Genomic DNA, 26,086 nt, shown 5'->3' with positions numbered 1-26,086 from the left:
CTATACTACGACTGATAGTACTCTTGAAAGTATTAGATTTGCCGTATAAATACAAGCAATTTTTTTTTTGCTCCTGTTTCAAGACAACCTTAAACACATCTTGCACAAATTTTTTTACTTTAATATCATTTTTTCTCAAAATACGTCGAAAACATTCTATGCTTTCATCAACGCCTTTTGTTGCGCCTCGTTTTATTGCATTCTCAAACTGTAAACGCCGACTCTCGAAACATTCCCACCAATCCCATGAATGATACACCTTCTTTATTTGCTCGTTTATCTGATTCTCCATTACGCTACGCCTCGGATCGTAAATAAATGAATCAAACTTAAATTCAGTCATGAACCTTGCAGCGTAACTTAAGAATTTACTAACATCTCTAATGCCTAATTTCTGTATAGTACGCTGCAACTCACCCGGGTTTTTGTTAGCTACATTTATCCACCAGTCATCATCTCCATACCTAGCGTCGCCGCCTCTCTTTCTCTTACGTTCGTTATCTCGCATGTCTACTCTACTCTGCATCCTATTTTTTACTTCTTCCTTATTTGCATGTCGCAGCCGCTCGAGAATCTGCTCGTCACCAAAGACTGAAGTTATGTAGCGTCCTTCACACTGCATATACGACTCCATAGACTGCGGTTTAATAATTTGTTGACTTGACCATTCAATTCCTTTTTCATCTTTCATTTTCGCCCATACCCTGTTTGTATTGGAATCAGTGAATTTTCCCTCGCTGTAGTAGACCAGCATATGGAAGTGATTGGTAGGTCTATTTCCAAACAAATTCTGGCATATAGCTTTTTCGTGTTTCATTACAACAACCGTCTGCACCGACGCCGTTCCTTTGCGAACCAAGCGCATAAATTCGTTAAATGCTTTAGCCATCTTATCTGATTCTTCGAATACGAAGCCGTGAAATTTGCAATCTGCTAACTTAAATCGCCGCTGATTAAGAACGAATACAGGATTCTTTACACATTGAATTCCGTTCCAACATGCGAAGTTTCCACGGTCTTCTAAAATATCATCTTTATCTGGAATCTCTATCGGCACCGACACCGCTTTCTCAGGCGTCTTGAAATTGTCTTGTGTAAGAAACGGTAATATTCCATCGACGTCGTCACCGCCGCCGTTAGTTGAAAATGCTTCGTCTTGCATCGCCGCCTCTATTAGAGATTGTAGTTGTGAATGTTCGTCTTCAAAATGAGGGTCTTCATCAAATGCTGCCATCGCTTCAAATGATTGTCGGTGACGGTAAACGTCCTTTTATAATATTGTAATTGATATGCTTATTTACGTAAATCCGGTAGAAAGTATATGGCGTGATGTACAAAGTCCATCACGTGCTATCACGTGGAGGTCAAAGTTCACATGACTCAGCAAAATTACAAGGTCTCTCAAGGTCGATGCTAATAATAGTAACATGTTACTATAAATAGTAAGAAAGGTCAAAGGTCAAGTACCTCTGAAGTTCTGTCCAATGGATATAAAATATGATTTTATTCTAGAAAGTTCACTGTCATAAAAGTTCTGTCCAATGGATATAAAATATGATTTTATTCTAGAACGTTCACTGTCATAAAAGTTCTGTCCAATGGATTTAAAATAAGATTTTATTCTAGAAAGTTCACTGTCATAATCCATTGTAGCAACGCTTTCGTGAAGTCATTATCGAAAATTTGTAGCTTTGAATGCAATAAAAGCAACAAATAAACACTGACCCTCAATTTCACAGTAATAAAGCCATAAATGACTGACTTTACTGATTCTAGCAAAACATCCGGTGGAAACTATCGGTATTCTCCCATTATTATTCGATTTCTGTCGTGAAAATGGTTTGTGACGTAATCAGTCTTCTGACCTATGAACCTGGAATATGACAACAATTCTTTTCACGTCTTGAAAACATTTTGGATTATTATGTAAATGAGGCATAAGAGCGCAATAAGAGGCAATAAAAATTTGCTTTTTCATAAATAGAAAATACGACATCGAAAAGTACATTTGTTCTAATTAGTTAATATTTCAATTATTATTATGTTCACGGCACACTTGTACAAATTATAGATATTTATAATTTATAAGGAATTGAAGGAAGATTTAAATCATACAATTCAATAAGAAAATTCCAATACAAAAGTACGAGTAAAAATATTAAATATTCAGTCTGACATTCTGCTCCATCGACGTCGTCACCGCCGCCGTTAGTTGGAAATGCTTCGTCTTGCATCGCCGCCTCTATCAGAGATTGTACTTGTAATTGTTCGTCTTAAAAAATGAGTGTCTTCATCAAATGCTGCCATCGCTTCGAATGATTGTCGGTGACGGTGAACGTCCTTTTATAATATTGTAATTGATATGCTTATTTACGTAAATCCGGTAGAAAGTATATGGCGTGATGTACAAAGTCCATCACGTGATATCACGTGGAGGTCAAAGTTCACATAACTCAGCAAAATTACAAGGTCTCTCAAGGTCGATGCTAATAATAGTAACATGTTACTATAAATAGTAAGAAAGGTCAAAGGTCAAGTACCTCTGAAGTTCTGTCCAATGGATATAAAATATGATTTTATTCTAGAAAGTTCACTTTCATAAAAGTTCTGTCTAATTTAATAAAATATGATTTTATTCTGGAAAGTTCAATGTCATAAAAGTTCTGTTCAATGGATATAAAATATGATTTTATTCTAGTAAGTTCATTGTCATAAAGTTCTGTCCAATGGATATAAAATATGATTTTATTCTAGAAAGTTCACTGTCATAAAAGTTCTGTCTAATATAATAAAATATGATGCCGAGTCCCAGTAAATGTTGTCCTTTGTGATTCGGTGATGTTCGGCAATGTGATTAGTTTTCGGCATCAACATTGAGCGCATCAACATTGAGCGCATCAAAATTGACCGCATCAACATTGACCGCATCAATATTGACCGCATCAATATTGACCGCATCAAAATTGACCGCATCAAAATTGACCGCATCAAAGTTGACCGCATCAAAATTGATCGCATCAACATTGAGCGCATCAACATTGAGCGCATCAAAATTGACCGCATCAACATTGAGCGCATCAAAATTGACCGCATCAAAGTTGACCGCATCAACATCGACCGCATCAAAATTGACCGCATCAAAGTTGACTGCATCAAAATTGACCGCATCAAAGTTGACCGCATCAAAGTTGACCGCATCAAAATTGACCGCATCAAAGTTGACCGCATCAAAATTGACCGCATCAAAATTGACCGCATCAAAATTGACCGCATCAAAGTTGACCGCATCAAAGTTGACCGCATCAAAGTTGACCGCATCAAAATTGACCGCATCAAAATTGACCGCATCAAAATTGACCGCATCAAAATTGACAGCATCAAAATTGAATTCTGTTCCAACATGCGAAGTTTCCACGGTCTTCTAAAATATCATCTTTATCTGGAATCTCTATCGGCACCGACACCGCTTTCTCAGGCGTCTTGAAATTGTCTTGTGTAAGAAACGGTAATATTCCATCGACGTCGTCACCGCCGCCGTTAGTTGAAAATGCTTCGTCTTGCATCGCCGCCTCTATCAGAGATTGTACTTGTAATTGTTCGTCTTCAAAATGAGCGTCTTCATCAGATGCTGCCATCGCTTCGAATGATTGTCGGTGACGGTGAACGTCCTTTTATAATATTGTAATTGATATGCTTATTTACGTAAATCCGGTAGAAAGTATATGGCGTGATGTACAAAGTCTATCGCGTGGAGGTCAAAGTCAACATGACTCAGCAAAATTACAAGGTCTCTCAAGGTCGATGCTAACAATAGTAACATGTTATAAATAGTAACAAAGGTGAAATGTCAAAGGGCAAGAAAAATCAGCTTCTGAATGAGCGAATTTAATTCTTCACACCAGTTTTATTGTGTAGAATCCCTCCAATAAAAACCTCGCGTGAAAACCGAAAAAAGAAGCTTATTGGCCTGTGACAACCAATCAAATTCATGCATAACAATAAACCAATAGACAACCAGCTCAGGTAACTCGAAACGCGCATTGTTTTGTGGTCTCAAGTGACACGTAATTTGTATTTGTGAACAACAATGCAAAGTCTATATTGTGCTGTTTCTTTTCGCCTTTCAAAGTCAGTTGAGACAACTAAAGACACTACTTCTTTTCAGAAATCAAGTATGGACGTTCAGGAGTATTCTGCCTCTAAAATTTTAGAAAAGAATGCTTTATTTTAGCAGTAATATCGTCGTTAAACTGAAAGGTGACGTTGTTCAACATTCAACGGCGTCAAGTCGAAGTACAAACTGAAAGATTGCATCGACTTGGATTTTACAAAATGGTTAGTAAAACTTAGTATTATTGCAAAATCTGTCATCAGTCACTAACGAAAGCTGACAAGCAAGCTCATTGAAAATAACTGCACAGTGTCTCACAAATTTCTCCCAACGTCGATCGATACATTGAGAAAGAATTACCGGTTACTTATGCCGTATGCGGAAGGTTTTGTCAACAACATCATGACAAAGTAAACTTTCAAGCTAAATTTTGTTGCTTTTTGTTTATGGTAGCGTATCTACGTCCATGTAATCTGAAAACAAAGTTGTTTAGTTGCATTAGAATGAAGCAAATGCTGATGTTCAATGTGCGATAGGCTTTGTTAAAGTTGGCAAAGATGCTTGCATAGACTGCGGTCAAGCAAGCATATGTTATAGTTGCTTCTCACTGTAGCTTTTTGTCGTGTCAAAATACATGATACTTTTCTATTTAATTTTTTCATAAATATTTGTCTGAATCATTTAATACATGGGAACATGCATGCTTCACTGAATTCGACTTAATTTTTCATGAAATAACTCGATGTTTGTAATAGTTCAATTTCAAAGACTCGTGAAATAAAACAATTTCATTTTGTATGACAGTAATCAACCTTCAGTTATAATCAGGGCAAATAGTGATTTTTCTTGTATGTTATTCGGTTAACCAATCAGAATTGCTAAGAAGCGACACCATTGAATTAATGGTCCGTGATCTGTGACCGATTTTCTTTCATTCGTGTTGGAAACTTCCAGAAAGGTTGTGAAAAATTCAAGACAGTACGAGTTTTACATAATTGACATGTTTACGCTAAGATTTACCGAGATTGTCTGCTTTGCAGAAAATTTTGCAATTTCTCATTCCCCCCCGAAGAAAGAGTGAGAAAAACGTATTTTCGTAGTTGGCATTTGACAAGAAAATTAATGATGAAAATCAAGGTAAAAAACTGAAATTCATGACAGCGAGTCAACTGTGGTCGCTAGTTGTCGACTTCTTCTTTCTTCAATCTTTCAACCTCGATGATACCTCTAATTGCTTCATCTTTGTTACTTGCATTAAAAATCTTTACTTCTTGATTAGTTTGGTCCCCTGCATCATTACAATGTGAAAAATTCTGCCTAAACCAACCGTTTAGGTAGTTTTCATTGTACGGAAAAAGAGGAAAGGCGTTATTCGTAAATATAGTGCACTTAAAAAATTTCTTAACGTAGGTTCCAAGTAAAACTGTCATTGATTGATCATCAAGATGAGACAGAATAAGCGAGAGTGCATTTTCTCCTTCACTTTTCATGATCTCTTTTTCAACCAACTCATTCGACATGTAAAGCAAGCTCACAATATCGTACATATCAGTTCTAGCGAAAGGAATTCGCTCAGGTCTTTTTTGGAACATAGCAGTGAATCGTTTGGTTGTATTGTGGTACAGCATTATTCTTTTGTGGATAAATGGTGTAGACGTCTCTCATTATTGATTTTGGCAAACAAGGAGGCATTCATTGGTTGTATTGTGGTACAGCATTATTCTTTTGTGGATAAATGGTGTAGACGTCTCTCATTATTGATTTTGGCAAACAAGGAGGCATTCTAAAGAACATCATAGATACTCTTACAAAAATAACATAAATTAAAAGCATTTGAGAAAATGAATTACATAATTAGAAACATTTCAAATATTTAAAGCGAGGACGTCGATACGTTCACAATGGCTGCAGTTGTAAACGTTTATTTATTTGCATTAAAATTCCTTCAAAGCTTATGAAGAAATCGCAATACAAAGGTTTCACGACAATGAATCTAGCGGACAAATTTATATTTTTAGTGGTTTGCATATTATGATACAAACATGACACTTTCAATGCGAAGCTAGTATACAGTTGATTTCGTGTTTTTATTTTGAGCAACGTTGGCAATCATCGAACAGATTTGCAAATTTGATCGGGAACTTTCGAGAAACATAAGCACTTTTAAACAAACTTGAAAGTATTACGCGAAAAAGTTGAGATAAATCGAATGTAACATGCACCAATGAACCACAGTTATGAGGAAGAGATGAGCACTTGTGCTATGTGGCTACATCATTTATAATCTAATACCAAAGAATGAATTATTACTGTCAACAAATTTATAGTGTATGATAAACAAGCTAGAATGTAATTTCTGATCTCTATTTAATGACGACTTTGAAAGTTTTAAAACGATAAATTTACACTAAATTGTTTGCACTCAAGGGAACTTTAAATTCCTTTGTCATTAAAGTGCGCAATAGATTTGTTACAATCAAAGCAAAGGAGCCAATACATACTTCAAAACTTATCACACGATTCTCACTTAAGCGTGACTTAAATATTATAAAACATGTTTCGATGTTAAAAGTGTTCAGGAAATTGACGCTTCCTGGTTATAACTGGTTTAAACATTTTCATGTTTCACATAAGTACATGTTTGTTCGTCTATATTTCGACACGGCGCATGAAACCGGTCAAAGAATAGATATTTGAAGCTATTGACGATAGCCCAGCACAATTTCCTTTGTATGATGAAAGTTGTCACAATTATACCCAAATGCGTTGAGCATAGTTGCATTTACATATAAAGATTTCTTTGGTTTCGCTTTTATTGTTGGAACGACAACGTATACTGACGTCGTATTCATCAAAATTTACAAAATTTCATTCTAACGTTAACTAAGAATGTTTACTTACTTTTACAGAAGGATAGCAGCTGGTATTTGACAATTTTTATCTATCTACGAACTGAGGAGCTTTGATGGACGACGTACTTTTCAGCAAGAAATGACAAGAACGCATCTCTCTGTCGGTACCAGTACCAAATTCAAGTCTTCCATAAAATCCTCTGTTGGCAAATGTTGCAAATTTGGTTGTAGCAAATTAGAAAAACCTGTCAAGGAGATATTTCTGAAAAACGACAGTTATTACTGTCATCTCCTTCGTTATCAGTGACGTTTCCTAAATGGCGGATCTAGTGTACCTCAAAATAAGTTAAAGCTCCTAAATTTTAAATTCAAATTATATTAGAAAAAAACTATTGGTTTTTAATTTCTAAAGAATATAATTTTACGAATGGATTAGTCTCTAAGGTGTTTAGAAATGTAAATATATACAAAAATGTACTGCAGTAATTTATTTTGACGTAGTCTGGATCCGGCACTGCCTGAGCCAAACATTTTTTCCTTCGGCAGGGAAAGTTGTTGAAAAAAACGTAAAACTGTGTACCATAGAACATTAAAAATTTCTTTTGGCCATAGGTAAACACTACGGAGAATTTACTAGAATTTAGTAGACTATGCAGTCTTTACAGCGTTCTATAAGGCATATTCTAAAATTGCATATTCTGAGAAACGTTTCACTTCCACAACGTGGAACTTTTCTGATGGGGAAATGTTGACATGGCAACCGTTGTCTAAACAGGCTGAAAGTAACTAGTTATCTTCGTGCAACCGGCCCTTTGTTACGTAAATTTTAGAAATCGTTCATAAAAAGTCATAGTATTTAGTAAGTTAGAACAATATTGGGCTTTCCATAGTCTATCGAATAGTGCAGGAAATGAAAAAAGATTGTTACGATGGTTACGAGGCATATATAAATAAAAAATCAAAAAAAGATCATTTACAAAATTAGCACATAAACAAATTTACTTATTATACAAATGTGATAGAGTTTATGCTATCTAATTAGCTATTATTATAACCACTTTTGACTCCATGGTTTGTGCATTTGCAGAAAGAAAATATTTTTATACATACATAGTCAAACTTACAGTTCATCAGGAACTGATGGTAGATTTAAATCATACATTTCAACACTTAAGTCCAAATATAAAACCTCAAGCATGATATTAAAATGTTCAGCATAATTGTCAACTTCTGATTCCATCCCTCCTTGATCTTCTACAAGATTCTCCTGCAGAACGTTTTCTTCGCGGGAATTGTTTTCGTCTTGTTGCTCATGCTCCAGTCCTTCATGATTTTCGTCTTTGTTTCTATTCTCATCCTCATTTGATTCAAAAATGGAATTTTTATCGTTTTTGTTCATATCTTTATTTTACATATGCTAACGTGATTCGCAAATTTTACCAACAAATGTTGCTTTCGACGAGGAGATGCTCCGTCACAAGCCAGCTGCCACTGAATTGTTTCCTAATCCAACGGACGCCTTATATATCAGTGCCTTGCTATGTACGCGATGAATCGCTAAAAATTGCACCAATCACATTCTTCCAGTCGAATGTCAATTGCAGAAAAGACCAGAAAACCGGATACTCAGCAGGATACTGAGTCGCAGATACTCAGCGACTCAGTAAAAACTGCACCAATCACATTTATCCAGTCGAATGTCAATTGCAGAAAAGACCAGAAAACCGGATACTCAGCAGGATACTGAGTCGCAGATACTCAGCGACTCAGTAAAAACTGCACCAATCACATTCATCCAGTCGAATGTCAATTGCAGAAAAGACCAGAAAACCGGATACTCAGCAGGATACTGAGTCGCAGATACTCAGCGACTCAGTAAAAACTGCACCAATCACATTCATCCAGTCGAATGCCAATTGTAGAAAAGACCGGAAAGCCGGACATGGCAAAATGCCAAAATTGGGAAAGCGAAGCCCCGAGAGAAACATTATAAGTAGTGATGCTGTGATGTTGTGATGTGCGAGTTGTCGAAACGTCAGTCAACAACAACAAAAACAGTCCTTCTCAGGACTGTACCAACCTGGACGATCTACATTTACAAACATGTAACGATACTCTCGGGTTCAAACCATTTACTTTAACCAGTAAATGATTTGTGAACTCGGCAATATTTAGGTGTACATCAATCTATGACGACGAAAGTCGCCAATTCTTCCAACATTCGCTAACCTTTGTGTCGAATCACTCTAATGTATTTGGATTTATCTTACTTGAAATTTATTTCTATAAATGTGTTTCTATCAATGCATTCACAATTTCAAACTTGTCAGAGTTTTCATTATACAGCACTGAAGATGGCATAAGTTTGCCGAAACATGTTTGCAATAAAAAATTTAAAAAAAGTTGTCGTTTGCGTTAAATGCATCATTTCAGTCGTGCCATTACGAAATTATGGAAATTGGAAAATAGTGTTAAAATGTTGAATTTGTTTGTTAACATCGGGTGTTTGTTTGCGTGTGTCTAAGGCTTCTTTGAGATTTAGAGAAAATTGAGTGTAATGTTCAAATTTTTCTCCATAACACTTATGATATTTGCCGTGTAAATACCACTAATATTTCATCACACCTTTTCCTTTTACTGATTAACGCGTATCAAGCATCCTATGATAAATTCAGCATTTTAAATAACTTTACTTTATTCTTCATTTCAATCGTGCCATTACGAAATTATGGAAATATTCATGTAGTTGTAAATATAGGGGAAGTCCCTGATCCAGGATGCAAAAAATTGCGCATGAAAAATTTGATGTTTGAAAGTTTAAAAAGTTGAATGATTCTGAAAAGAGTTTATGTAATTTAATTTTTGTTCATTATTATTTTATTTACTTAAAATCGAAATCGAACTAACGTGATTGAACAGTTATAATAAAATTTACAACTTCCTCATTCCGAAGATTCCGTTCTCAAAACAAATGTGAGAAAACAGGAATGTGAGAAAACAGGAATGTGAGAAAACAGGAATGTGAGAAAACAGGAAGGTGAGAAAACAGGAATGTGAGAAAACAGGAATGTGAGAAAACAGGAATGTGAGAAAACAGGAATGTGAGAAAACAGGAATGTGAGAAAACAGGAAGGTGAGAAAACAGGAATGTGAGAAAACAGGAAGGTGAGAAAACAGGAAATCACTTTCGTTCACAAAACGAAAGTGATTTCCTTCAAACTATTGCTTCATTGTGTCGAATGAATAAAATGCGATGAATTTGAGAAACACTGGCACTTTTGTAGACGTCGACATAATAATTCTTAAAGCTGTATAGTTTTTACTGTTGACACAAAAGACAAGAAGAAAAATTTATACAAATTAATGAAAAAATTCGCTACAACATGGTAATGTGCATTTTTGATCGACCATATATATTACAGTTGTGTTTACTCGTTTTTTCACCAACAGCAACAAGACACAAGTTTTTATGTCGGCGTCCCCGAAATACACGACGTTCTAGAATTCATTAAATAAAAAACCCTTCAGATAAACTTGTCTATGCCAGTATTCTGTTGTAGAACCAAAAGAAGTAAAATATTATCATAGTTGTTTCACGTACGTTGGATAAGCAATGTCACCTTACGAGAGCAATTTCTCTCCCCCCCTCATCCCCCCCCAACCAACCATACCACACTCGACCATTTCACCTGCCTGGCTAACTTAGGATGCTGGTGATCCTCAGTAGCACATTGTTATCCTTTCTCACGACAACTCAGTGACGCTGATAGTCTTGTGGTCTAACTAAGGATGCTTGTGATCCCCAGTAGCACATTGTTATCCCTTCTCTACCCAACTCAATCAACCTTCAGCTGTGTGCCATTCAATTATACGAATGTCTAAATTCTGCATTTCACAAAAAACTCTTAGACACTGTGACCAATAGAGCAATGTAGGAACAAACATGTCTTTGAACCATAAAATTTTTAAAAAGGTTGAGAAGTAAATTGTTGGGTATTTTCTTTTCATTCAATACATAAATATATACAATAAGTACTTGGTACAACAAATAAAATAGATAAAATTGATTGACTGTATAAATTACAATTGTTCATTTATCCAATTCCTAATTGATTTATCATTGACTTCTGCAGCAGCCACTGTTTCTTGACATGGCCAATGAGGGACTCTCATTTTTTCTTGTTTCACAGCAAGACATCTGTCAACGTGTTGTGGACTAAAAATGTGAATGAACATGTTATCAAAGATTAATCTGAAAATCTTTCAAACATTTTTAAACGAAACAGAAGTAAACCAATCGAACCAATTTTCTAAAAGAATGTTTGAATTTTGTTTAAGAACCAGAAGTCCTGTGTTAAGGACGTCAAGGCCCTTTACCAAGAATGTCTAAAAAAACCACTGATCTAATATAGGACTGGATGACACATTTAATATAAAACTAGTCAAACAATTACATTAATATTTGCGACTTTAAGCCTTTCTGTGATTCTGATCATAAAAATTTTCCTATCGTGATGATAGAAGAATGTGACAGTTTGGCAAAGCATTCTTAAAATAAAAAATTTAATAATTTTAAATAAATAAAATGCAGTGAACTATGGCATTTTAATCAGAGGCAAAAAGAATGACATTAAGTTAAAATGTTGAAAACTAGGTACAACAGCACTGACTAAACAAGATCGGCCATGCATAATGATTTTGAATGCCAAGTTAGTTCTTTATTAGACTTGAATACAACTGCAAAAACACAACGATAATGAACCACCACATGAAAACATGTTTTACTCTGCTATTATATTCAAAAAGTTCTTTTAGATGGGTCTTTCAAAGGCAGTATAACCTTCCATAACTACTGTGCTACCTTGGTTTGATTATACTGTACAAAACTAAAACTGTGTTATTAACATTTTGAGAAATTGAAATATTTTGAACGTTGCTTGTAGTATGTGTGCATATATAAATATTTTAATGGTCGTATGATAGAATTTCTATGGTGTACTTACAAAACAACACATCTTTAGTGGAAGAGCTAAAGTAACATATTCTTAATATAACAGAAGACAACCTAACCAAAAACTGGGTTAAGTGTAAAATGCATTTTAACGTAGAATGACAAGGTCATGTTGATGTACTGCATTGACATACAAATAACAATGTCTGTAATTACAAGTGAGATGTATTGGGAAAGAAATAATGCAAAATGTGCATTCTTATTTATACAAAAATTATGATGTACAACACTGGATGAATAGAACTTAAATGAATGAAGATAATAATGCAAAAGACTTTACAAAACATCCGCATAAAAGAACTATTCATTTTTAACATCGAAACAAAAATTTGTTTGGTCGTTTGAATGGGATTAGTGAATGTGAGCTGTAGATGTAAGTTAATGTTTTAAATTTTGAAACACTTACTGTAAAGGTTCTTTAGTACCTTAAAAACATACTAAAACGATGAGCAAGTTGTCAGCACCATTTTTTTAAGGGCTTAACAAGATTTAAGTCGCCATTTTCCATTCTGAAGATGATAGTTTAAGCAGTTGATTGCATTAAATTTCGAACTAATTTCGAGATGAACTGCGTTTCGACTCATTTAGTTTGTATTTAACTTACAGTGAATAATCCTTCACCGTATTCAGAACAACCTTGTGTTTCAAAGAAATTGTTTTCCCTTTCGAATTTGAGATGGAGTTCAATGTTTACATCTACATATCGATTCATTGCGTAATCCAGCCTATACTAAGATCAATGGTGAAGACTCGCTTTTACACTAATGCGCATGCGTTAGCAATAGGTGTTGAAAACTGCAGGGCTCACCACAAGCATTATGCGTGTAAAAAAGCATAAATCTAAGGAAATTACTGACACAGTAAAATTAATTTAAAATAAAAAATAAAAGTAAAAAAATAAAAAAAAATGAAAATAAAAATAATTAAAAATTAAAATAAAAAAATTAAAAGTAAAAAATTAAAAGTCGTAAAATAAATATGTAATAAAATAGAAAAGTATATATAATAAAATAGTAATAACACATAGAAATTCTACTACGTCACGACCATAGCTGATGACGATTTTTTATATATACTTTCAATAACAAAAAAAATTCAAAGCGACGTACCTCATGTTAAAGCAAGAAGAATCCACTTCTGAATGATCGGATTTAATTCTTCACGCCAGTTTTATTGTGTAGAATCCTTCCAATTGCGTGAAAACCGAAAAAAGAAGCTTATTGGCCTGTGACAACCAATCAAATTCATGCATAACAATAAACCAATAGACAACGAGCTGGTGGCACGACATGTAAGCGTAATTTTGTATTTGTGGACGACAATGCAAAGTCTATATTGTGCTGTTTCTTTTCGCCTTTTAAAGTCAGTTGAGACAACTAAAGACGCTATTTCTTTTCAAAAATCAAGTATGGACGTTCAGGAGTATTCTGCCTCTGCAATTTTAGAAAAGACTGCTTTATTTTAGCAGTAATATCGTCGTTAAACTAAAAGGTGACGTTGTTCAACATCCAATGGCGTCAAGTCGAAGTACAAACTGAAAGATTGTATCGACTTGGATTTTACGAGATGATTAGTAAAACTTAGTATTATTGCAAAATCTGTCATCAGTCACTAACGAAAAGCTGACAAGCAAGCTCATTGAAAATAACTGCACAGTGTCTCACAAATTTCTCCCAACGTCGATCGATACATTGAGAAAGAATTACCGGTTACTTATGCCGTATGCGGAAGGTTTTGTCAACAACATCATGACAAAGTAAACTTTCAAGCTAAAATTTTGTTGCTTTTTGTTTATGGTAGCGTATCTACGTCTATGTAATCTGAAAATAAAGTTATTTAGTTGCATTTGAATGAAGCAAATGGTGACGTTCAATGTGCGATAGGCTTTGGTAAAGTTCGCAAAGATGCTTGCGTAGACTGCTGTCAAGCATATGTTGTAGATGCTTCTCACTGCAGCTTTTTGTCGTGTGAAAATACTGGATACTTTTCTATTTAATTTTATCAACAATATTTGTCTGAATCATTTAATACATGGGAACATGCATGCTTCACTAAATTCGACTTAATGTTTCATGAAATAACTCGATGTTTGTAATAGTTCAATTTCAAAGACTCGTGAAATAAAACAATTTCATTTTGTATGACAGTAATCAACCTTCAGTTATAATCAGGGCAAATAGTGATTTTTCTTGTATGTTATTCGGTTAACCAATCAGAATTGCTAAGAAGCGACACCATTGAATTAATAGTCCGTGATCTGTGACCGATTTTCTTTCATTCCTGTTGGAAACTTCCAGAAGGTCGTGAAAAATTCAAGACAGTACGAGTTTTACATAATTGACATATTTACGCTAAGATTTACCGAGATTGTCTGCTTTGCAGAAAATTTTGCAATTTCTCATTCTCCCCCGAAGAAAGAGTGAGAAAAACGTATTTTCGTAGTTGGCATTTGACAAGAAAATTAATGATGAAAATAAAGGTAAAAAACTGAAATTCATGACAGCGAGTCAACTGTGGTCGCTAGTTGTCGGCTTCTTCTTTCTTCAATCTTTCAACCTCGATGATACCTCTAATTGCTTCATCTTTGTTACTTGCATTAAAAATCTCTACTTCTTGATTAGTTTTGCCCTCTGCATCATTAAAATGTGAAAAATTCTGCGTAAACCAACCGTTTAGGTAGTTTTCATTGTACGGAAAAAGAGGAAAGGCGTTATTCGTAAATATAGTACACTTGAAAAATTTCTTAATGTAGGTTCCAAGTAAAACTGTTATTGATTGATCATCAAGATGAGACAGAATAAGCGAGAGTGCATTTTCTCCTTCACTTTTCATGATCTCTTTTTAACCAACTCATTCGACATGTAAAGCAAGCTCACAATATCGTACATATCAGTTCTAACGAAAGGACTTCGCTCAGGTCTATTTTGGAACATAGCAGTGATCGTTTGGTTGTATTGTGGTACAACATTATTCTTTTGTGGATAAATGGTGTAGACGTCTCTCATTATTGATTTTGACAAACACGGAGGCATTCATTGGTTGTATTGTGGTACAGCATTATTCTTTTGTGGATAAATGGTGTAGACGTCTCTCCTTATTGATTTTGATAAACACGGAGGCATTCATTGGTTGTATTGTGGTACAGCATTATTCTTTTGTGGATAAATGGTGTAGACGTCTCTCATTATTGATTTTGGCAAACAAGGAGGCATTCTAAAGAACATCATAGATACTCTTACAAAAATAACATAATTAAAAGCATTTCAGAAAATGAACTACATAATTAGAAACCTTTCAAATATTCAAAGCAAAAACGTCGATACGTTCACATTCACAATGGCTACAGTTGTAAACGTTTATTTATTTGCATTAAAATTCCTTCAAAGCTTATGAAGAAATCGCAATACAAAGGTTTCACGACAATGAATCTAGCGGACAAATTTATATTTTTAATGGTTTGCATATTATGATACAAACATGACACTTTCAATGCGAAGCTAGTATACAGTTGATTTCATGTTTTTATTTTGAGCAACGTTGGAAATCATCGAACAGATTTGCAAATTTGATCGGGAACTTTCGAGAAACATAAGCACTTTTGAAAAAACTTGAAAGTATTACGCGAAAAAGTTGAGATAAATGGAATGTAACATGCTCCAATGCACCACAGTTATGAGGAAGAGATGAACACTTGTGCTATGTGGCAATATCTTTGATAATCTAATACCAAAGAAATATTATTACCGTCAACAAATTTATAGTGTATGATCAACAAGCTAGAATGTAATTTCTGATCCATATTTAATGACGACTTTAAAAGTTTTAAAACGATAAATTTACACTAAATTGTTTGTACTCAAGGGAACTTTAAATTCCTTTGTCATTAAAGTGCGCAATAGATTTGTTACAATCAAGGCAAAGGAGTCAATACATACTCCAAAACTTATCACACGATTCTCACTTAAACGTGACTTAAATATTATAAAACATGTTTCGATGTTAAAAGTGTTCAGGAAATTGACGCCTCCTGGTTATAACTGGTTTAAACATTTTCATGTTTCACATAAGTACATGTTTGTTCGTCTATATTTCGACACGGCGCATGAAACCGGTCAAAGAATAGATATTTGAAGCTATTGACGATAGCCCAGCACAATTTCCTTTGTATGATGAAAGTTGTCACAACTATACCCAAATGCGTTGAGCATAGTTGCATTTACATATAAAGATTTCTTTGGTTTCGCTTTTATTGTTGGAACGACAACGTATACTGACGTCGTATTCATCAAAATTTACAAAACTCCATTCTAACGTTAACTAAGAATGTTTACTTACTTTTACAGAAGGATAGCAGCTGGTATTTGACAATTTTTATCTATCTACGAACTGAGGAGCTTTGATGGACGACGTACTTTTCAGCAAGAAATGACAAGAACGCATCTCTCTGTCGGTACCAGTACCAAATTCAAGTCTTCCATAAAATCCTCTGCTGGCAAAAGTTGCAAATTTGGTTGTAGCAAATTAGAAAAACCTGTCAAGGAGATATTTCTTAAAAACGACAGTTATTACTGTCATGTCCTTCGTTATCAGTGACGTCTCCTCAAAGGCGGATCTAGTGTACCTCAAAATAAGTTATAGCTACTAAATTTTAAATTCAAATTATATTCAGAAAAAAACTATTGGTTTTTTATTTCTAAAGAATATAATTTTACGAATTGATTAGCCTCTAAGGTGTTTAGAAATGTAAATATACACCAAAATGTACTGCAGTAATTTATTTTGATGTAGTCAGGATCCGGCACTGCCTGAGCCAAACGTTTTTTCCTTCGGCAGGAAAAGTTTTTGAAAAAACGTTAAACTGTGTACCCTGGAACATTAAAAATTTCTTTTGGCCAGAGGTAAACACCACGGAGAATTTACTAGAATTTACTAGACTATGCAGTCTTTACAGCGTTCTATAAGGCATATTCTCGAATAGCATATTCTGAGAAACGTTTCACTTCCACAACGTGTAACTTTTCTGATGGGGAAATGTTGACATGGCAACCGTTGTCTAAACAGGCTGAAAGTAACTAGTTATCTTCGTGCAACCGGCCCTTTGTTACGTAAATTTTAGAAATCGTTCATAAAAGGTCATAGTATTTAGTAAGTTAGGACAATATTGGGCTTTCCATAGTCTATCGAATAGTACAAGAAATGAAAAAAGATGGTTACGATGGTTACGAGGCATATATCAATAAAAAAATCAAAAAAAGATCATTTACAAAATTAGCACATAAACAAATTTACGTATTATACAAATGTGATATAGTTTATTCTATCTAATTAGCTATTATTTTAACCACTTTTGACTCAATGGTTTGTGCATTTGCAGAAAGAAAATATTTTTATACATACATAGTCAAACTTACAGTTCATTAGGAATTGATGGTAGATCTAAATCATATATTTCAACACTTAAGTCCAAATATAAAACTTCAAGCAAGATATTAAAAAGTTCAGCATAACTGTCAACGTCTGATTCCATCCCTCCTTGATCTTCTACAAGACTCTCCTGCAGAACGTTTTCTTCATGAGAATTGTTTTCTTTTTGTTGCTCATGCTCCAGTCCTTCGTGATTTTCGTCTTTATTTCTATTCTCATCTTCATTTGATTCAAAAATGGAATTTTTATCGTTTTTGTTCATATCTTTATTTTACATATGCTAATGTGACTCGCAAACTTTACAAAGAAATGTTGCTTTCGACGAGGAGATGCTCCGTCGCAAGCCAGCTGCCACTGATTTGTTTCCTAATGCAACAGACGCCTTATATATCAGTGCCTTGCTATGTACGCGATGAATCGCTAAAAACTGCACCAATCACATTCATCCAGTCGAATGTCAATTGCAGAAAAGACCAGAAAACCGGATACTCAGCAGGATACTGAGTCGCAGATACTCAGCGACTAAGTAAAAACTGCACCAATCACATTCATCCAGTCGAATGCCAATTGCAGAAAAGACCAGAAAACCGGATACTCAGCAGGATACTGAGTCGCAGATACTCAGCGACTAAGTAAAAACTGCACCAATCACATTCATCCAGTCGAATGCCAATTGTAGAAAAGACCGGAAAGCCGGACATGGCAAAATGCCAAAATTGGGAAAGCGAAGCCCCGAGAGAAACATTATAAGTAGTGATGCTGTGATGTTGTGATGTGCGAGTTGTCGAAACGTCAGTCAACAACAACAAAAACAGTCCTTCTCAGGACTGTACCAACCTGGACGATCTACATCTACAAACATGTAACGATACTCCCGGGTTCAAACCATTTACTTTAACCAGTAAATGGTTTGTGAACTTGGCAATATTTAGGTGTACATCAATCTATGACGACGAAAGTCGCCAATTCTTCCAACATTCGCTAACCTTTGTGTCGAATCACTCGAATGTATTTGGATTTATCTTACTTTAAATTTATTTCTATAAATGTGTTTCTATCAATGCATTCACAATTTCAAACTTGTCACATTTTTCATTATACCGCACTAAAGATGGCATAAGTTTGCCGAAACATGTCTGCAATAAAAATCTTAAAAAAAGTTGTCGTTTGCGTTAAATGCATCATTTCAGTCGTGCCATTACGAAATTATGGAAATTGGAAAATAGTGTTAAAATGTTGAATTTGTTTGTTAAGATCTGGTTTTTGTTAGCGTGTGTCTAAGGCTTCTTTGAGTTTTAGAGAAAATTGAGTGTAATATTCAAATTTGTCTCCATCACACTTATGATATTTGCCGTGTAAATATCACTAATATTTCATCAAACCTTTTCCTTTTACTAATTAACACGTATCAAGCATCCTATGATAAATTTAGCATTTTAAATAACTTTACTTTATTCTTCATTTCAATCGTGCCATTACGAAATTATGGAAATATTCATATGGTTGTAAATATAGGGGAAGTCCCTGATCATGATGCAAAAAATTGCGCATGAAAAATTTCATGTTTGAAAGTTTAAAAAGTTGAATGATTCTGAAAAGAGTTTATATAATTTAATTTAAGTTCATTATTATTTTATTTACTTAAAATCGAAATCGAACTAACGTGATTGAACAGTTATAATAAAATTTACAACTTCCTCATTCCGAAGATTCCGTTCACAAAACGAAAGTGATTTCCTTCAAACTATTGCTTACATTTGTGTCGAAAGAATAATATGTAATGAATTTGAGAAACACTGGCACTTTTGTAGACGTTGACATAATAATTTTTAAAGCTGTATATTTTTTACTGTTGACACCAAAGACACAAAGAAAAACTTATGCAAATTAATGAAAAAATTCGCCACAACATGGTAATGTGCATTTTTGATCGACCATATATATTAAAGTTGTGTTTACTCGTTTTTTTCGTCAACATCTTAATACCCTTCCGTGTTTGAAATTTCAAATATTCTCAGTTTCATTTGATGATATATAAAGTTAGAGAGTAGCAATAGAAATTTTCAACGAACTTCACTGACTGTATAAGTTCTGATACAAAACAAAGGTGAACGTCGAGATTAAATTAAGATGAAATTTAACTTTCATTTCAACGACTACACATTTACAATAGTTTCGCGAAGGTCCAATTCATCTCAAGCTAAATATTTGAGGCTGTATTTTAACCATAATGGACTTTAAATAAATTTTCTCTCGAAATACTGACCATGAAACATATATTTCTAATAGTAACATGAAAGATTGATATCTGTGTTGGGTTTGAATATAATTGAAGTTTAACTAAATGCAGTTCAAGTCAACTGCAGGGTCGTGTAAGATAAAAATAAAACATCAGTATGTGTCTTTTAAAATGTTTTAAAACAAACCACAATCATTTATGCTTCATCTTGTTTTTCTTCATCATCAGGATTATCATCATCACCATCAACTTCTGCATTTTGACGTTCAAAATTTTCCAGTTCCTTTGCAAAGTCTGCTTCATCCATATCTGTGACAACCTTTGGCTGAAGAGATAAAAATGATAATCAATGATAGTAATTTATAGCTTAAATTTATCATTTGAAATCAACAAATTTCTTGTATGAATGAAAAGTCATGGCAATAGGATTTACAAGTACATTTCAACCCCTAATCTTGATTGGCATGTATCTGACATAATAAGAACTGACAAAATAAACACAAAAGTAGATTGCTAAGCTCTTGGTCAGTAATGATCAAGGTAAAAAATCTGTGGGTAAAGTGAAGGTTCGAATCAACAATTGACTTGTAATGTGTAAATCACACAATGACTTGCAAGGTATGGGGAGATATGTGGATAATACGATGATTGCATGAGGATGATATATAGTGATCGTACTAGGTTGATATGGTATGGTATGAGGATCACATGGTGGTAGTACAAAGATGATGCGGTGATGATTTGAGGATGATATGGTATGATATGAGGATCATATGGTGGTAGTACAAAGATGATGTAGTGATGGTTTGAGGATGATATGGTATGGTATAAGGTTCACATGGTGGTAGTACGAAGATGGTATAAAGATGATAACAAGGTGTTAAGGGCATAATATGCACAAGGGATAAAATGATACAGAGATTGATAATAGAAAGTTTGAAGGACGGTACTTTATACTTAGAACAAATGTACCTTTCTTGTTCATAATGACTTCTTCAATGGTTTTGATTGAAGTTTCTAAAGCTTTTAAACCTTCTTCTCAATTCATTGTTGTTGTCATGACAACATAGGTAGGTGGTGAACTACGATTTATCTTAAAGAACAAGACAATTTATTCGTAAATAATCGCTGTGCTCTGTACAATCTTAACTTTAATTTTACAAACAAAATTTCCTAAACATACATACAAAAATATACAGAAAATAAACATTTGAACATATTTATTCATACTTGACACAAACCTTATAAGATCAAGCACAGAATGAATGTATTGCTTCTACTTTTTCTTCGTTTGGTTCAGTTTTTTTCACGTTAACATTTCCAAGTTTAACACAAATAACTAAAATATTCCTCATAATGGCGGCTAAAATTGTTGTCATAAGGCATGGCACGAAATGCCACAGAGTGGATAACGTTTTATTTACAATAAACAGAGAAAGACAAAGAAAATAAACTCATTTTTAGTTCATTTTCAATGTTACCAAGTCAGTTTTCATAAATTCAAAAATATAATGTTCATTCTCAGTTGTTTGTTGACTAGTTCACAGTCCTCTGACCGAGCGCAATGAATAATTATCATTGCTAAATGTTTAAAATTCTATATGATAAATTAAAATAGACAGATTCATTGATTGTCAATCTATTAATAGAGCACACAAAGCAAAGAGATGCTAGGCAACCAAATTAATCAAAATATTGATATTTAAAATTATCGTTTGCTACACTCAACAAGATATAAATTATTATTGCTATAATAATTATCATTGCTAAATGTTTAAAATTCTATATGATAAATTAAATTAGACAGAATCATTGATTGTCAATCTAATAATAGAGCACACAAAGCAAAGAGATGCTAGGCAACCAAATTAATCAAAATATTGATATTTAAAATTATCGTTTGCTACACCCAAAAATATCTTTTTCCTAAAATAAAAATACAGAGAAAATCCCAAAGCTCTCAAAAAATCCAAGATTTTTGGTTTCGATTTCAAAAGTTCGTAAAATTGTTTGCTTTGAAAGTAAGAACATATTCAATATTTAAGATCATCGACTTGTAATAAACTATCGAATAAGTCCGACTAAACAAGAGAGAAATTCAACATTCAACAAGATAGAAATAAATTAAATAGTCCATTCAAATATTCTGCATGTGTATGACAGTGTACAATATCTTCTCGCTGTTTTTTAACAGTAACCCGACTTTACCATCATTATTTGGCTTGTTTTGAAATCAACTGCTTAGGAACACTTCGAGAGAAAACGATGAACGATTACATCGAAAATTATCATTTCATTCAAAGTTAATAATGACATAAATAGAAAAATAAATATATCTTTACTTACAAAAATTTAAGGAAAGTTATTAAATAGCTACATTAATTAATTGTCAATAAGTTACACAAGATGTAAACAAATATGTCCTTGAAAGTTTCCGTTTTTGAAACAAGATGCGTTTTCAAGTGCTTACATTTTACACTATTATATAGTGAATGGTTATTTTTACGATAATATATTGAATGGTTCTTTCTATACTTGAGACAGTTTTAAACTTAGATAAATTCCTTGCTATCTTTTGTTTTAAATGCATTCGGCTCAAGTAAAATGCGACGTTTGAAAAACGCACCTGAAAATTGGCAACTAATACATTCTGATTTAAACTTCTTCTTGTGTTGACTGAACATTCAACACAAAATCATCCAGCGCTTCCATCGTATATCCATGTTCTCTTATCAAATCCAAGACATGAGGTAAAAACTCGAATTCTTCAATAAGAGTCTCTTGTATGGGATGACGTCTTCCCCTCTTTTCTATTCCTGACGTCACTTCTACAAGATTATGGTGAACATTTTGTTCACCAACGCTTACTTCATGTTCCCCATGTTCCAACCTTCTCTTGTTGTTGAATTTCTTGCAAAGCTTGCAACCCATGTCTATGCTGGTATAAAATGAAGATAAAAAGTCTTTATTCACGAAACTTTTCCATGCAAGACTTTAAAAGTTAATCGATAATGTTTAAAATTTGATTTTAATCTTACAGACAACCAAAGTATTTGATACACGATCGCGTAAAAAGTATAGGAAAGAGGGATTCTGACTGGTGATGCCATAAAGTCATTGCATTGTTTTGCCAGTTTTGCCAACTATTCTAATCCACAAATATGGCGCATATATAATCAAACATTGTTCTGAACGAGTGAGCGCCTTGTTTTATCCACTGGTTATTATGAAACAAAATAAAACAAATTCCGAAAACAGACATCTCGTTTTCCTGATAATCAAGATGATGTCCATCTTTTGTTTTAAAACTCTTGTACCATCTTGAATATCAAGAAAACGGGATGTCTATTTTCGAAATTTGTTTTATATGAAATTATCAGCTCGTCCTGGTTACTTGTTTTACTAGTGTTTGTTATATCCAATGGCTATAACAGCAGGGGCAAAACTGAATACATAATACACTCCGCCCTCGCAACAGATTTCACAAGCGCCTTAAGCGACCGTAATGGAAAACCGCCTTAAGAAAGGTAAGGAATTGATAAACCGCGTCAAGGCGTCAGAAAATCCAAAACTAGCTAGTACTACGCAATGGAAATCCAGCAATTTTGTACAAATTCACTAAGTTTAATAATAATAAATCAAATCTTATATAATAGCTTTAGCTAAATGAGGACAAAAAATTCAGCTCGAGTAAAAAGGTAACGTATTAACATAATGTGTGGTGGAACATGTTCTAAATGTAATAAAAAAGTCAGACTTACCTGCTCTCGGGAAATCAAGTTAACCGAAAATAGGAAAAAATAGAAATTGAAAATTGTTTTAATTCGTTGAGTTTTTCATGCACTTGAGTCCGTGCGTTCTGTGTCTCTATCATCAACAATATAGTCCGCGTGAGTTTTGTCCATCCTGTTATTTACGTTATCCGGTTAAGCAATCAGAATGCGTTGCTAACAAGCGACACTATTGAATTTATAGTCCGTGATCTGTGACCGATTTTCTTTCATTCCCGTTGGACACCTCCAGAAGGTCGTGAAAAATTCAAGAGAGTACGAGTTTTACATGCTTAATACAGTTTTACTTCTTTTCATCTCCAAAAAGCTGCAGTTTTATTGCTATATTACATTGAAATTTTAAAATTTGTAAAATTTGTTGCGTTGCTAAAAATGCGTTGCTAAGTAGCGACACCATTGAGTGTAGTCCGTGATCTGTGACCGATTTTCTTTCATTCCCGTTGTAAACGTCAAAAAAGGTCGTAAACAATTCAAGGCAGTATGAGTTTTACATAATTGCTTATTTCCGTTGAGATTTACCGATATTGACTGCTTTGCAGGCGATTTTGCATTTTCTCATTCCACCCTGAAGAAAGAGTGAGAAAAAAGTATTTTCGCATTTGGCACTTGACCAGCAAATTTATGATGAAAATCAAGGCAAAAAACTGAAATTCATGACAGCGAGTCAACTGTGGTCGCTAGTTGTCGGCTTCTACGAGGATACGTTTTATAACTAACGACGAAGGACCTTTTTGTTGGCTACAAATCAATGCAGACGCGCGACACAGCGAAGTAAACATTCAGACATGTTTGCCCGGTTAAACTTTACGGTTTATACAACGAAAAAATTTATCAATGTTTATCTATACGGTTGCCGTGAAAAGTCTAGCTCATGTATCATTCAATCTCATTACTTTTTTGTTGTCCTTTCATGTAATGGCGTTTTGGATTTTAGCCACAATTGTAAGATTTGTACATGTACATGCATGTCACTATGTATAAATGAATAAATGGTTGGAAAGTTAATGCTTTATTCAATATCTATGATTTTGTATGATTCCTTTTCATTTAAATTTCAAAAAGAGATAATTATAATTGATAAGTTAAAATATTGTATGTTTACAAATCGCCTAGTAACCTTTAAGATTTTTATGGTCATTTGAACTGGAAATACCTCAAATACTTGTAAAATTGTTGAACATTTTGATTTTGTTGTTTTGATATATGAAATGGGCAAAAAGCAAATAATCATAAAAAAACTTGTGACTTGTATTACAATGGAGTTTAAAATTATATTTGAAGTCAGTGAATACAAAATTGTGTTTTTAATATTTCTTCTCTTCTTTTTTTGTGTTTTACGTCTTTTCAATTGGCAATATAAGTGCACAGCTTTCATCTAAATAATAAATCTTATAACCAAGTTAAATACCAGTTGTCATGTGAATATTCAACATCTGATGTTGTTAATACAAGAATGATGAAGTGCATGTAGATTTGATAAGTAAAATTTTGCAAATGTGCTAACGTGGCTTGAATGTAATTTGGTAGGAATATAATGATAAACCTTTGAGTATACAAAAAAAGAAGCTTAGGAAATTGCTCGAGAGGTATCATTGTGAGGATTTTTTTACTTCACTGTTCCGCAGTACGAACATCGTGGAGATGGAAAGAATAAAACAACAAACTTGTGTTATTCAAATCCCACATCAAGTAATGTTTGTGTTCAGAGCTTCAACTAGTTCAGCACTATAACATTCTCACTAATTCTCTCCATCAGCAACATAGATAGTTCAATGTAGGGGAATATGAAATGTTCATGTTCTTATGCTCAGTTATATTTTAAGTTCCTTTGCAATCAATTGTTTTCTATAAATCATAGTATTAAATGAAGATATGATCTTCGCACTTTGCTGGACAATTTTGCAGCACTGCACCGGCACCGCAGAGGTCATGGGTTCAAATCCCGTTGAGTCACCTGAATTTTTCAGGTTCATGAGACAATTGCTTAAATTGTCCAGCAAAGTGCGAAGATCATATCTTCATTTAATTTCAAACCACCGCACTGCATATACCATTCTTTCATATGAGTAGTAATATACATGGGGGTACGAATCCATAAAAAGTTTACTTTTTATGTATTCGAATCCCCCATGTATATTACTACTACACCTGTGGGTAAAAACTATTTTTATAACAGCTTAAAATAAGACCATGGTTCAAAGGCGTCCCCTCGCAAAAGGCCCTGGTTCAAAGCTGTGTAAAAAGTCATTGTTTCAAAGGGGGGTAAAAAACTCGAGTTTACAATCTATCGTTTAAAATATGGAATCTATATGTTTTAAAACTATCTTTACAAACAAATGTTAAGAAAGCATCGGTTCGGAGGCGATCCGGCAGCGCAAATTTTAGCGTAGCTAAAATTGAGCAGGGGGATGGGATCGCCGAGAATTCATGCGAGCCTGGTGGGTAAAAAATTCTAGCTTTAGCTAGAATTTTCGGCTCGCTCCTGTGGTGTCCGAAGGACGACAGAGGCTTAAGAAATGCTCTTTAAAAACTATCTTTAGAAATCAAGTGTTAATAAAACATCTTTTCAAAATATGGAATCTATATGTTTTTAAAAACAGTCTTTACAAACAAATGTTAAGAAAGCATTGGTTTTGAGGGGGCTCGGCAGCGCAGATC

At 34.0% G+C, this 26,086-nt stretch overlaps 4 long non-coding RNA genes across 4 annotated transcripts; 1 reads left to right on the top strand and 3 right to left on the bottom strand.

Moving 5' to 3' along the window:
- The first annotated feature begins 4,077 nt into the window (after window positions 1-4,077).
- LOC124441208 lies at window positions 4,078-7,944 on the top strand. The gene is made up of 2 exons (XR_006946911.1): window positions 4,078-4,335; window positions 7,021-7,944. It is a non-coding gene; the product is annotated as an uncharacterized LOC124441208 (long non-coding RNA).
- On the bottom strand, window positions 4,760-7,107 carry LOC124441073. Its single transcript, XR_006946862.1, has 2 exons — window positions 7,013-7,107; window positions 4,760-5,894 (listed from the first exon to the last, which is right to left on the bottom strand). It is a non-coding gene; the product is annotated as an uncharacterized LOC124441073 (long non-coding RNA).
- A 5,987-nt stretch (window positions 7,945-13,931) lies between the features above and the next one.
- LOC124441080 lies at window positions 13,932-16,568 on the bottom strand. Its single transcript, XR_006946863.1, has 2 exons — window positions 16,310-16,568; window positions 13,932-15,187 (listed from the first exon to the last, which is right to left on the bottom strand). It is a non-coding gene; the product is annotated as an uncharacterized LOC124441080 (long non-coding RNA).
- A 3,089-nt stretch (window positions 16,569-19,657) lies between these two features.
- On the bottom strand, window positions 19,658-20,776 carry LOC124441249. Its single transcript, XR_006946921.1, has 2 exons — window positions 20,610-20,776; window positions 19,658-19,962 (listed from the first exon to the last, which is right to left on the bottom strand). It is a non-coding gene; the product is annotated as an uncharacterized LOC124441249 (long non-coding RNA).
- Between the last annotated feature and the right edge of the window lie 5,310 nt (window positions 20,777-26,086).

This window comes from Xenia sp. Carnegie-2017, unplaced genomic scaffold (assembly GCF_021976095.1).
Source record: "Xenia sp. Carnegie-2017 unplaced genomic scaffold, XeniaSp_v1 HiC_scaffold_1, whole genome shotgun sequence".
In the NCBI taxonomy this organism is placed as follows: domain Eukaryota; kingdom Metazoa; phylum Cnidaria; class Anthozoa; order Malacalcyonacea; family Xeniidae; genus Xenia; species Xenia sp. Carnegie-2017.
The sequence above is the reverse complement of the archived record's forward strand: the minus strand, read 5'-3'. Positions and strand labels throughout refer to the sequence as shown.